The sequence below is a fragment of the Misgurnus anguillicaudatus genome, chromosome 19 (assembly GCF_027580225.2).
Source record: "Misgurnus anguillicaudatus chromosome 19, ASM2758022v2, whole genome shotgun sequence".
NCBI lineage: Eukaryota > Metazoa > Chordata > Actinopteri > Cypriniformes > Cobitidae > Misgurnus > Misgurnus anguillicaudatus.
Genome location: NC_073355.2, coordinates 42,993,188 through 43,006,136, shown reverse-complemented (window position 1 = coordinate 43,006,136; position 12,949 = coordinate 42,993,188). Strand labels below are relative to the sequence as shown.

At 38.1% G+C, this 12,949-nt stretch overlaps 1 protein-coding gene across 1 annotated transcript in view; it reads left to right on the top strand.

Moving 5' to 3' along the window:
- Window positions 1–12,949, top strand: part of LOC141351161 (uncharacterized) — a 510,144-nt gene that overhangs the window by 156,915 nt on the left and 340,280 nt on the right. The window lies entirely within an intron of this gene.

Sequence of the window (12,949 nt, the reverse complement as noted above, 5' to 3'; positions counted from 1 at the left end):
CCAAGCTTCCGTATTTGTGGATTTCAAAATAAAAGTCGTTTGTACTAGACAAAATATCAAACTATTTTTTATATATAAAAATAGCAGCACTAACACACATTCAGAGAAATCAAATTACATAAAAATGTTAGATCCTAAAAGATAAAACAGCAGTGGGTGTTTTGTTTATATTAAAAACAAGTAAAAAGCTACTTTGATACTTAAGGCTTGTAAACCTTGTGAAACACAAAGAAACTACAGTATATCCAGTAGAAAGCTGACTATAAATATATTTTTGTAAATCTTCATGATATTCAGATAATTATTTATTAAAATATTAGCAGTAGTGAACAGAAATTGAATATGCTAATACTGTTAAATAATATCTTTATTATTAGAAGCAAAATTAGAAGTAATATTAGTTGCAATATTTTTTAAGCTATATAACATTTTTTCTAAATTTTTATCTTTTTGTTTTTGTAGTTTTCTTAGTCATGTAAGAAAAACTGCATATATGTGCAAATATGAATTATATATTAACAAACTGCCAGTGCTTTTGCGCCAGTAGGACGACCTTAGACGTGTGATGTTATGCTAATGGTAGACAAGTGGGACAAATGACAAGTTTGCAAATGAATTCTATCATGGTACCACATAAAAACGAAATAGTTATTGGACTGGCTAAGGTGCACATTTGCTTTAAAAAAGACGAAATCACTGTGTAAATATTGGTAGACATACTTTTAATAATTTTCAATGCTGTTCCATCAACTCCTGACAGGACGAGGTAATTAAATATGTCCCATATAGGTTACTTGCCGCGGCCGCTTCATATCGTCTAACCACGAGACAATATAAGACTATCCGAGCGTCGTATGAAGTTTTAACCGTGCTCCTAATTTAAAACATTTACAGCAGTAGCGATATTTGTCATTTCGCTAAAGTTATAGTGAACTACAAACAATCTTCTAACCACCAAACTAACCACAGAATGCACTGTGCCATATTAGCAGCGGAAGTCGGTTGACAAAATGCGGAAGAGCGAAGAATTAAAAAGGGGCGTGGCGGAATAAGGTGAATAGGCGGTGCATGCCATCGCATCTTGGTCGCCATACATCACTCGCGGATATCCTAAAATGGGCAAAGAGGCGGGACGTGGGTGAAGCGGAGGTGGCTGGTTGCTGAAACCACGCCCGCCTAGCTCGATTATAGTGACAGCAGTGGCTGTTCAACTGTCAATCAAGTGGCCGCGCCCTTAATTATGCAGAACTTTAAGGCCTAATATAATTTAAACACTGAGTTACAAACATTTTTTACCCTCCTCGCAGTTGTCATGACGGGCAAAATTAGCTATACATATCAAAAGCATTTTTTGTACCAGACTGTAAACATTATTTTCTGCTCTAAGGATGGGCATATTAACATGGGGTCCATGGGAATTGATCCCTCGATGACACTTTAAGTGGGGTGTAAACAAATGTCTTTGTGAAGTTGGGGATGATGGCTGTTTACAAATTTACGTCTGAGTGACAAATGTTCTTTAACTGTTGTCTCTTGTTGTTAGTTAAGTTTTTATATTTTATATGGATTATTTGATACTTTTTCAGTTGTTATGTTTAAAATGCACTAAATAAAGAATAGGGGTTTGCAGCGGTCAGTATTTGTATCTGTATGTATCTGTAACAATCTCACTTTCGGATGGAACCGGAAGTGGGTGTGTTATAAACCGGAGGTTTGTCATATTACAAATACATTGATTCTCTATACATGAAAAACAGACGTCTCCTTTTGAAAGCCCTATACAGCTTAAATGTGCTATGCATTATTGTATTAAAGCGTTAAAATAACAAATTTTGATGATTTATGTTAAAAGGTTATTAAGATCGACAAGATTCGCGCTGACTGACAGGTCCAAAACGCACAGACGTTTGTGCGCTGATAGACACAGTTCAAAAACATCTCTTTTGACAAGAATTCACAAAAGCATAATAAGCATTAAAACAAACTTGTTGAGCTCACATTGTGTGCGAACACAACGAATTGTTTGAAACAACTTTCTCATTAATCTTCATCGAAATAAATAAATACTCAGATATTCGTTTAAAATTTAAAATAACAGTATATCTCTATTATTTACCATTAGCTCAAAACAAGCAACATGATTTTACCAATGAGGTAATTAGAAAGATTTAGGCTAATTCAAATGTTTTATTTGCTATTTACTTAATTTATTTTTTATGTTAATTGCAATTTATCTCATAGTAATCTTCAGTTTAAAATTTTAAAATATTACATTTTCATAGTTTTATCTAATTATCTTATTTATTTTATATTCACATAGATTAACAATAAAGCTTGCTTCAACTTGAAGCTATTAAAAGATCTTACGGAAGTCTGTAATTATTAACGAATATTTTATTATCAGAGTGCAGCATTTTAACAATGTTTTCTGGTCTTGTGTAATTAAATAAAACGAAAAAAAAAATTGAAAAGGGTCAATTTTTACAGTTGGGTTAAAAGAAGTTTGATTTTAGCAGTGTTTTTAAGATTTTTAAATTAATTCCAAAACAGGTCGGGTTTCTATATAAGAGACGCGAGGAAATTTCACTCATGTCATTTCATATACTCATTCACTTCACACACATTCGTGCGTAAGGGGTTTGTAAATAAGCGCTGTTCCAGCAAACACGTGATTGTGTCTGGCCGAATATTTTTTCTGTTTTTCGGATGAATTCGTTATTCGTTTCAAAGCCATTATACGTGCCCTTCCGAATAACGTATTGGGCTTCGGGAACATCCCTAGGATTGTAAAGTCAAAGTCTCTCTCTCTTTCAGACCACACACGACTATAGTGCATCTAAAATATTCTTCATTTACTTTATGCCAAATACGATTCATTTATATTTGTTTTTACAGTGTTTTATTTGCTATAACACCCCAAACTGAACTATGCAGTAGCCTAAACATATTTACTTTAGATGATTGGGAACTAACTTAATGTTGAGCCGAAGGTAAGAATGATTTACCTGAGCCGGTATAAGTCTAGTGTAGCTTTGTACAACATTGTGATGTTTTTGGGGTTGGGTTGCCTCTATTCTTGTAAGATTGAATTTATTACTCTGTTACAACCACTTCCGTCCTGACTCTTTCTTCTACTTTCTTCTTTCTCTGTTCTCTATCCTATCAGGTAACATATAACCTTTTTACATGTATTATTTACCATTTCATGGATTTATAGTGTAACCATTTCAATTGTAACTTTAAGTCAGTACTGTTATTAAACCTTTTCATTTATAAATCTGTTGCTTAGTTAGTTTTGATTTAATGTTAATATTTAAACGCTGCATATTGCAATACAATATATTATATTCTAGCAATGCTCTCCCACATATTGCTAAACGGCGCTTATTTCCGTCGTTGGTTGCAGAAGGGTAGTTATTATTAAGAAATACACAGATTTATACCATAAAACTTGCTGTTACCATTTCTTCAGTCATTTCAGCACTCCTACATATACAGCAACCAGCTTCCCAGCTGCAGTGAATCCACCCTTAAAAAAACAAAGTTGCACCCTTGGGCGTAGGCTATCATTTGCACGCAAAATTGGAATTTTGGCGTATGACTTTTCACACTGGATGCTATTTATACGCACAGAATGATGGGAGGAGCTGTGTGGGGGATCTCATGTGTAGCCTACGATCATAAATGAAAGTAAAATTAAACAAGTTTCTGTTCGATCCTTTAACAAACTTTAATCAACAGAATTTATTCCGACATTTTAGAATATTGTGAACTATTGTTGAGTTGAAGGTAAGAACGATACATTTACATGAGTCATGTGTAAGTCTAGCATTATTGTCGCAGAGAATCATGTAGGCTAGGTGTGCTTTTAACATTGAATATAAATTACCTTAACAAACCATATATATTAAATCTAAATAATAATATGTGTCCATATGATCATTGTGGAGTTGTTAAAATTACAGGAAGAACTTGTAAGAGAAGATAAATGATATTGAGAATCTAATATGTTGAGCGTGATTGACATAAGGGAGACCGGGGCTGGATGTCTCACGGGTTGGTTGTCACACTGCTTATTCCAGACATAAAACATGGCGCTGTGGTACAATTTTGATATCAATTTGTTAGCCTTTAAAAGCTTACTCATTTGCACTTGTAATTTTGCTGAGCAGACACAAAACATTGAGGTTAGGAGACAATGTTTTATTTTTATGGGTCAGAGTAAATTTTGATGTTGGTGTTGTTTTTGTGTTGAGATCTTGTAGGATATTAATCATTCAAAAACAAAACACTCATTAAAAAGCTAAAAGTAGTAGCTTTATTTTGAGTCATCTTTTAGCAATCAAGTTAAAGCCGTGTGGCAGCTAGCTTATCAGGTTTGTCAAGAAGTCAGTTGGGGATGGTTGTCACATACCTTGCGGAGTTGGTTGTCACATGTGAGTATTGGACATGTAGACCTTTTAAGACTGTCTGTCTGTTTGTTTGTTTTTGATTGCTGTTAAAATAAAATAAATAAAGCATTAAATAAAGAGGTTTTAACACTTAAAAATTATTTCATTTTATTTCTCAATACAGTAGACAATTCAAGTAACTGATCACCCACTTTAATCCCATTGTTTAAACATAATGGGCATTGATGACAACTATCATATAGTATTCATATTAAAACTTATTTGCAGTTTCTAGCTTAAAAAACTAAAAAGTTACAAATTATCTTTTTAGGGACAACCAACCCCATACCCTGTGACAACCAACCCCATGGTGGGGTTGGTTGTCACATTGTGTCAGAGTGTCTTTGATAGTTAATTACTTACTGTTACAATATATTCTAAAGTAAAAAGTATACACATGTAGGAATTACTGGTGAAAGATTTTTTGAAGATGAGCAATTCATGCATGAGTAAAAATTGTGACAACCAACCCTGGTCTCCCCTACTAAAATGTGTGACTATTTTTTTTCTGAGTAGATAGTAAAGAAAGATTTTTATATGCTTTTGTCCAGCGCCTTTTTTATTGCTCATTTATGTTTAATTTATTGTAAAGCACTGTATGTGTAACACTGGCCCCTTAAGGGTAAATAAGCACAAACAGGTTCTTAACTGGAAAATAATATTTATTAGGTCAGGAAAATGTTTAATTACAAAACAAGCAATTCAAAAGTAACAGATTTATTGCATATTTTATTGCCTATTTTTATTACAATTATTATACACTAAAAAAGGGGAGCAACAGGTAAAATAAATTGGAAACAGAGGTAAAATGGCAAGCAATTCATATGAATGACAGTCACCAATAAGTTAACTCGGGGACAAGCTTAAAAACATAAACATAATAAAAAATATTGCTGGTTTTCAGATGTTTTTTTATTTCATGAAACAAAAAACAAAAAAATAATAATATTGAAAATGAATGGGTTCTCAAGGACACCTTAGCAGAGTTTCCACTTTTGACCACAAGATGTCGTTAGTGTGCCCCGTGTTAAAAATCTTCAAGTTAACCCTTTAAAGAGTAACTAAACTCTAAATCAACTTTTTTGAGTTAATGATCTGTAAGAATGATGCTTTATTAGTGCTGTTCATTATTTTAGTACGTTTTTTGACATTTGGATATAAATTGTTTCAATACTACAATATATGCTGTAAAAACGTCTGAGTGCTGCCCTTATCAGGTTGAACGGTGGCTACTGCAGTTGAATTTTCCCATTGGATGTTGGGTCCAAAAAATAACTCGTGATGTAAGCAGGTTCAAGCTCACCACGCTCTTGTTACAATCTCACCACACACTTTACGAGCTTAGTTCATCCCCTAAATCTCCATTGGGATCTACCCACTTTTCTTGCATTTTTCAAATATTGCAGTGGGTGGAGTCAGGCTCTGACCAGGGGTTTAGTTACACTTTAACAATACACTTGAAGGAAATGCATTGGTGCTTTGCAAAGCTTAATTTGACCATCACTAGCTTCAAACATTAAACCATAAAACAATAACTGACCAACAGCAACAGACACCAATGGGGTGACATCCAGACAAACCATATGAGAGTGTCTGACTTTAAGTAACACTCCAAATGATCTTCTATGGAGACCTTCTAGCAGGGTGGGACTCATTTTCATAGAGTTTCATAGACCTGCCGAATTAAATAATATCCTTAAATCCTCAGTAGCTTATTTAAGTCAGCAGTAGTGCACTGTTCTCTTCAGCCTTGTTGCAATTTATTCTATTTTTCGAATATAACATTTCCAATTCAGTGCAAATGCAGTAGCCTAAACAATTGTGCTTTTTGCCATCATTGTACAGCACTACTATAAGACATTTTAATATTATTCAATTAAACTTATCCAAAAATATGGTGGGTCTTGAGATTACCTGTTAGGTTGAAAAGTTTTGACCTTCAGCATTGGTTGGAGAAGAGGCTGTCCCCCTCCACCATTAAGGTACACATCACTGCGATATTCACACCATTCAGTGGGTCAGCACGACCTGATTATTAGGTTTTAAAGGGGTGCGTGACAGCTAAATCCCTCACGGCCCCCATCTATTCCTCCTTGTCCATGGTGCTGAAAGTCCTACAGGACACTCCCTTCAAGCTTTTGCTGTCAGTAAGTATAAAGTTTCTTTCAATGAAAATGTTGATCCTGGTTGCATTGGCCTCCATCAAGAGGGTAGGGGACCTCTACGCATTTTCGGTCGATTCCATGCCCGTTTAATTTAACTCTATTGGGTCGACTGCGGTGGGGGCGCCACAAACTCTTTATTTTTCAATTATTCCGCAAAGAGACTTAGATTACTCTAAGTCTTATATGATTTATACATCATTTAAAACGTTAAAGTGTTTTTTTCTGTCCACTCCCAATAAAAACAGAATGTTGTGCTTTTTAAAAATTAGAAAAATAAACATGATGCACGTTCTGTTCTCTCTGTTCTCTTAGTGAAGTTCTTTCAGAAACGCATCAGAAAATTAACTTCAACTTAACGAATACTTGTCATACAAACAAAAGATAAATGTCTACATAATGCTTGGAATGTCTACTTTTAATGATGTAAGTGAAATCAAAACAAATATTCTCATTCGGTGTAAACTGTATGAAAAGGAGGAGAGGTACCGTTTTTCTGCTGTTAATTCACTATCTTAAATGAGCTGAGACATGGGCGTAGATTTAGGGTGGGACGCTAGGGAGATGTCCCTAGCAATATTCAGGGAAGACTGAATTGTCCCTAGCAATAATTTCGACCAAACAATTAATCTGTATTTATATATAACCACTGATGTCCGTCTTATTCTTGTGTTTTCTATTTTTTACTTATTATATTTTTTCAGGAATCATTTAAATGAGATTAGAAATCTTTTGCAATCCCGTTCTGTAAAAATGACGCTCTATGTGGTACACAAACGGTTACCAGCTTTCGTTCTCTGCAATGCCCGCCTCCATACCTCACATCGCTAATATGATTGGCTTTGCATTTCTTTAGTCCCGCCTCTCTACTCACATTGCTAATATGATTGGATTAGCATTTCTTGAGTCCCGCCTCTCTAACTCACATCACTTTATGTCTTTACTCGCTACGTGTGATAGAATGGTTTCACTTTGTACAACGCGCCAAAGTTCACTCAACAAGACACGCGTGATTATTCGGGCTACAGGTAAGTGATGAAGAAAGTATTATTATACCCACTGTAACTGTTTCATGCACAAAATACGGAACAAGTTGTGTCACATAATGATTCAAGGACAGTGTTTTCACCAATACACGACTATCCCATGTTAACCTGAGGAGTTGCAAACTTTTGTCAACCTTTTATAAATGGGGTAGCAAGGTTATTTAGGGGGTCCCTAATCCATGAAAGAAAATAACCCCAACATGGTAAAAACATGAATTCATGTCATGATTGCTGAATACTTTACATTACTGCACTGTGGTCATTACTTGCACAGATGTAGACATAATGTAAGGTTACATTTTAAACTTAAAACTATTTCTTCACACTGATTAACTGTCTGTTAATGAAAAGAAGATTTAATGTGAACTACAGAAGCGCTAATAAACGTTGTTCAGGAAACAGCATGATATACATACCAACTTCAACACTGGGATTTTTTTTGGCAAAATTAAATTAAGAATTAAATATTAATTGCATATCCTTCATTGTTATACAGTAAATATGGATTCATATATGTTACAATGTGATTTTCTTTTTGTTTTGACAAAGACTTAAACATTTACTGTTTATTAGGCTCCAGGACATAACAAATTGTTTATTATAGTACATTAAATTTAGGATGGCACCGGGGTTGGCGAGTCAGATGTCACTGAGTAAAGTGCATACTGAGTTGTCTGTTGTTTATGTCAAGTAAACGGTGATAAACAATTTTTGCAATGCGACCATTTTATTTATGTACCCACCAATGCCAGAATCAAACCTACGCCCTTGAACTGAGATCACCACGCCCTGCTCCATTGAAGTGAATGAGCAGAGACATCAATATGCATTAGCATTACTCTCGCCTCCTACCTGCAGTTCATCCCCAATCCAGTCCCTCCATTCCTTGTTATGCTGAGTTGTTTCATCTGATTGCACCAAACATGATATCTAAATCCATACTTACTTGTGTATGCGTGTCACTAAAAGTTCTCCAGACCCGAGTGTTTTCTTTGTGCTTCCGTCAAACAGTACACACGACGGGCACACACATACACAAACACACGAGTCAGGAAATGTGACGCGCCTTTTGGTATTCTTATAAAAGACGCAATTGCAAACAGCACATGTAAATCTTTATTTACTTGCGTGTGTGTGTCACGGAGTGACTTTTGAAGGGCGGAACCTAAAGTGGTGGCCTGGACGACTATCTCTGAAACACCAGTCACTTCAGGGAACCCCGGGCAACCCAAATTTGGGTGTTATTTGGCTACAGGTGTACCGATGAGTGTGGCGATTGTTGATTGGGCAGTTCAATGAAGAGGAGGCATATAAATAGGGCATCAGAAACACAGGAAGGGAGGTAGTTTATTCCAGCAAATACTTCGGGTGAGTCGGAGCGGTTGGGACGATTGGAGAGACGGATGTGTTGGAGATATTGAGGATTAGTGAAGTGAACCTGAGGATTTGGCGTAAACACACATACAGGTTTGAGTGTAAGTATTACCTTTCTTGAAGAGTCGTATTGACATGTGTTACTTCCTGAGAAGAGATCGTATGAACTGAAGAGCTGCCGGAAATACAGTGCAAGGAGGCAGGAACGAGGATATTGTTCTGCCGGCTGTGTTTACGTGAGTACCTGGAAGGAAGGGGAGAAGAATTAGCATCAACGGAACTGTGAGTACGCTGAGCTGCCATCATGTCTGTGTTTTCCTTATAAGTGTGGAATATCAATGCTTCTCTTGTGAGTTGTGTTCAGTGTGTAAGCGGCCCCACCGTGGAAAGGGCGAGCCGGAACCAGCTAAAGAGGGAGGACGTTACATTGTCGTGGCTGTGATGTTTACACCTGGCCATCCGCTGTATCAGGGACTTCGATTACCCAGGACGAATCCCCGGTCCAAACGTAGTGTGCTGAACTTATTTCACTGTAGTGTGTGGAGTGCAGTGGGTGAGTCTTTCTTTGACGTGTGTACACCTGAAGATTGCAGTGTTGTGCCGTGTCCCTGTTGTCAACATTCACTCCCTAGGCCGGGAAGGAGACCCTGTGTGAAGAGAACATGTGCTGGTGCTGACGATGACCACTTTTCTATGCATGCCTGCTTGTGACTTCCGATCCCTTTTTCCCCACCTGGTGGTGACGAGGCAACGATAACAAGTAAGGAACAATGGAATATTGTGAGGAACGTCAACGGAGGGAAGTATTGGCTGCTGCATGAAACACTAGCTGTGTGGCCTCTGTGTATGATTACCTGTTTGTGGAGTGATTTCAGAGGTTCGCCCCTGTCTAGATCTCTTGTCCTGTTGGTTGGAAGAGAGGAGAGGGAAGCGGTCGATCCATTCCTGTGGTACATACTTGGTGTAAACAACCTACCTGAACTCACCCATTGTGGTGACACCGGCCGAGGCTGTGTTAGGCCCAACGAGCAGCAGCTTCGACCCGTACCTCCATCTGCCCTTGTTCGAAGCCAAGAGGTGGTGTATCTTTCCCCATATATTCACTGAAGTCAAGTAAACTTGTGAAGGAATTCTGTGTGTCTGTCTGCTACCAGTTCTGCAGGTCCGAGCCTAAGAGTCTGAGTCATCATGGGAGTGTTTTGTACGGTTGGAAGAGACTTTTGTATACTCACCTGTATGTCATAAGTAAACATCCAATTGCCCTTCTGTATACTCACCTGTTTGCCCAAAGCTAAGAGCCAGCATATTACCTTTGAATACTCACCTGTACGCCTAAAGTAAAGCCAATTACTTCTGTATACTCTCCTGTATGCCCAAAGTAAACATCTAGTTGCCCTTCTGTATACTCACCTGTACGCCCAAAGCTAAGAGCCAGCCTATTACCTTTGAATACTTACCTGCAAGTCCAAAGTAAAGATCCAGTTGCCCTTCTGTATACTCATCTTTGCACCCAAAGCTACGAGTCAGAGTATCACCCCCGCATACCCCACCTGTAAGACTTACCTGGACGAACCAAATCAAGATCCTGTGCATTTATTCTTGCATACTCACCTACACACCGAAGGCCAAGGAACCATTACGCTCGTCCACATACTTACGAGCACACTCATCCTACTAGGCCCAATTGCTCTCTGAATACTTACCTATGTACCTTCTAGGCGCTTCCAGAGTTGGGCCCCGGGAAATTGCCAGAATCAGCACAAGGTAGGGGAGACCGGTGCTGGTTGTCTCACGGGTTGGTTGTCACACTGCTTATTCCAGACATACTACATGGCACTGTGGTACAATTTTGATATCAATTTGTTAGCCTTTAATAACTTACTCATTTGCACTTGAAATTTTGCTGAGCAGACACAAAACATTGATTTAGGAGACAATTTTTTATTTTTATGGGTCAGAGTAAATTTTCATGTTGGTGTTGTTTTTGTGTTGAGATCTTGTAGGATATTGGTCATTCAAAAACAAAACACTCATTAAAAAGCTAAAAGTAGTAGCTTTATTTTGAGTCATCTTTTAGCGATCAAGTTAAAGCCGTGTGGCAGCTAGCTTAGCATGTTTGTCAAGAAGTCAGTTGGGGATGGTTGTCACATAGCTTGCAGGGTTGGTTGTCACATAAGAATATTGGACATGTAGACCTTTTAAGACTGTCTGTCTGTTTGTTTGTTTTTGTTTGCTGTTAAAATAAAATAAATAAAGCATTAAATAAAGAGGTTTTAACACTAAAAATTATTTCATTTTATTTCTCATCACAGTAGACAATAGGCTTTATTCCCAGCTGCACTACTTCCTGAACTTCAGCCAGCTTCTTGTTTCCTGTCTGCCATTATTGGACAAACTGATTAATCCAGGTGTGCCAGACCTCAGTAGTCACAACAACAATAATCAGACACACCTGGATTAATCAGTTTGTCCAATAATGGAAGACAGGAAACAATGAGCTGGCTGAAGTTCATAGTGCAGCTGGGCATAAAGCCTATTCAAGTAACTGATCACCCACTTTAATCCCATTGTTTAAACATAAGTGGCATTAATAACAACTATCATAGGGGTGGATTCATATTAAAACTTATTTGCAGTTTCTAGCTTAAAAAACAAAAAAATTACACATTATCTTTTCAGATCCCAATTTATCACTGAAATCCTATTGAACCACTATAGGGACAACCAACCCCATACCCTGTGACAACCAACCCCGTGATGGGGTTGGTTGTCACATTGTGTCAGAGTGTCTTTGATGGTTAATTACTTCCTGTTACAATACATTCTTAAAGTAAAAAGTATACACATTTAAAGCCAAGACTCCAAAGTTTCATTTCATGTAGGAATTACTGCTGAAAGATTTTTTGAAGATGAGCAATTCATGCATGAGTAAAAATTGTGACAACAACCCCGGTCTCCCCTACTCACCTCATCCAATTTTTCCGTGTCACTCACAGTCCATATTTCTTCACATCCAGAAAAAAGGGAAGGCTCCACCGAAAGTCCTCCTGCAACACAGAACCCAGAGACGGGAATAAGCTGGTTGAAGTCACGTGAGGGAAAAGCACGAAACGTTCTGAAGACCTACCTGAGAAACCCCCGTGACGGAGTCAGAGCGACTCACGATTGACACTCTCTGGCCCCGAGAGTTTGCTTTTAGATTCCCTTTCCCCTCCCCTACTTACCTTTTAATTAAATTAAATAAAGTTGTTTTAAACTTTACTTAAGCTCCTTGTGTGTCTGGTCATTGGGGTGTTCTTGGGACCTCCTCGAGGTGGAAACTAGGAAGGGGCGAGACTCACGACACCTGTGCTCTGCTCCGACCTGTGACATGTGTCACTAAAAGTTATCTCCAGATGCGAATGTTTTCTTTGTGCTTCCGTCAAACAGTACACACGATGGGCACACACGGCACATACGCAAAAACACGAGTCAGGAAATTTGCTGCAGAGAGGATCATTCAACACTTCTCCAAAACTAAATTATGCTTTCATCTTCAGGTCTCCAGAGGAACAGTGGAGCTATGATCGGCTCATAACCCATTGTTCTCCTCTTCCTCTATCACCAGTGGGTGCACTGAGCGGTTTGGGACAATCACAACAGAGTCTCACCTGTTCAACCACCCATCTGTGGGCCCGGTTGAGTGTTACTTTACACAACACTTCAGTCAGTGTGGCCAAGAAAACGCACACATCAGCGATCACCTCTGCTCACCATGGATACTCCTCTCCCTCGGTATCTGGGGGCTTGGCAACAGCTTCCCAGGCCGTCGCTTTGGCTCTTACGCATGAAGGCGTTTGTTGCGCATGCATTACGTGTGGAGATTGCTGTCCTACTGGTGAAGGATGTGATCGAGCTGGTCCCTCCAGCCAAGATA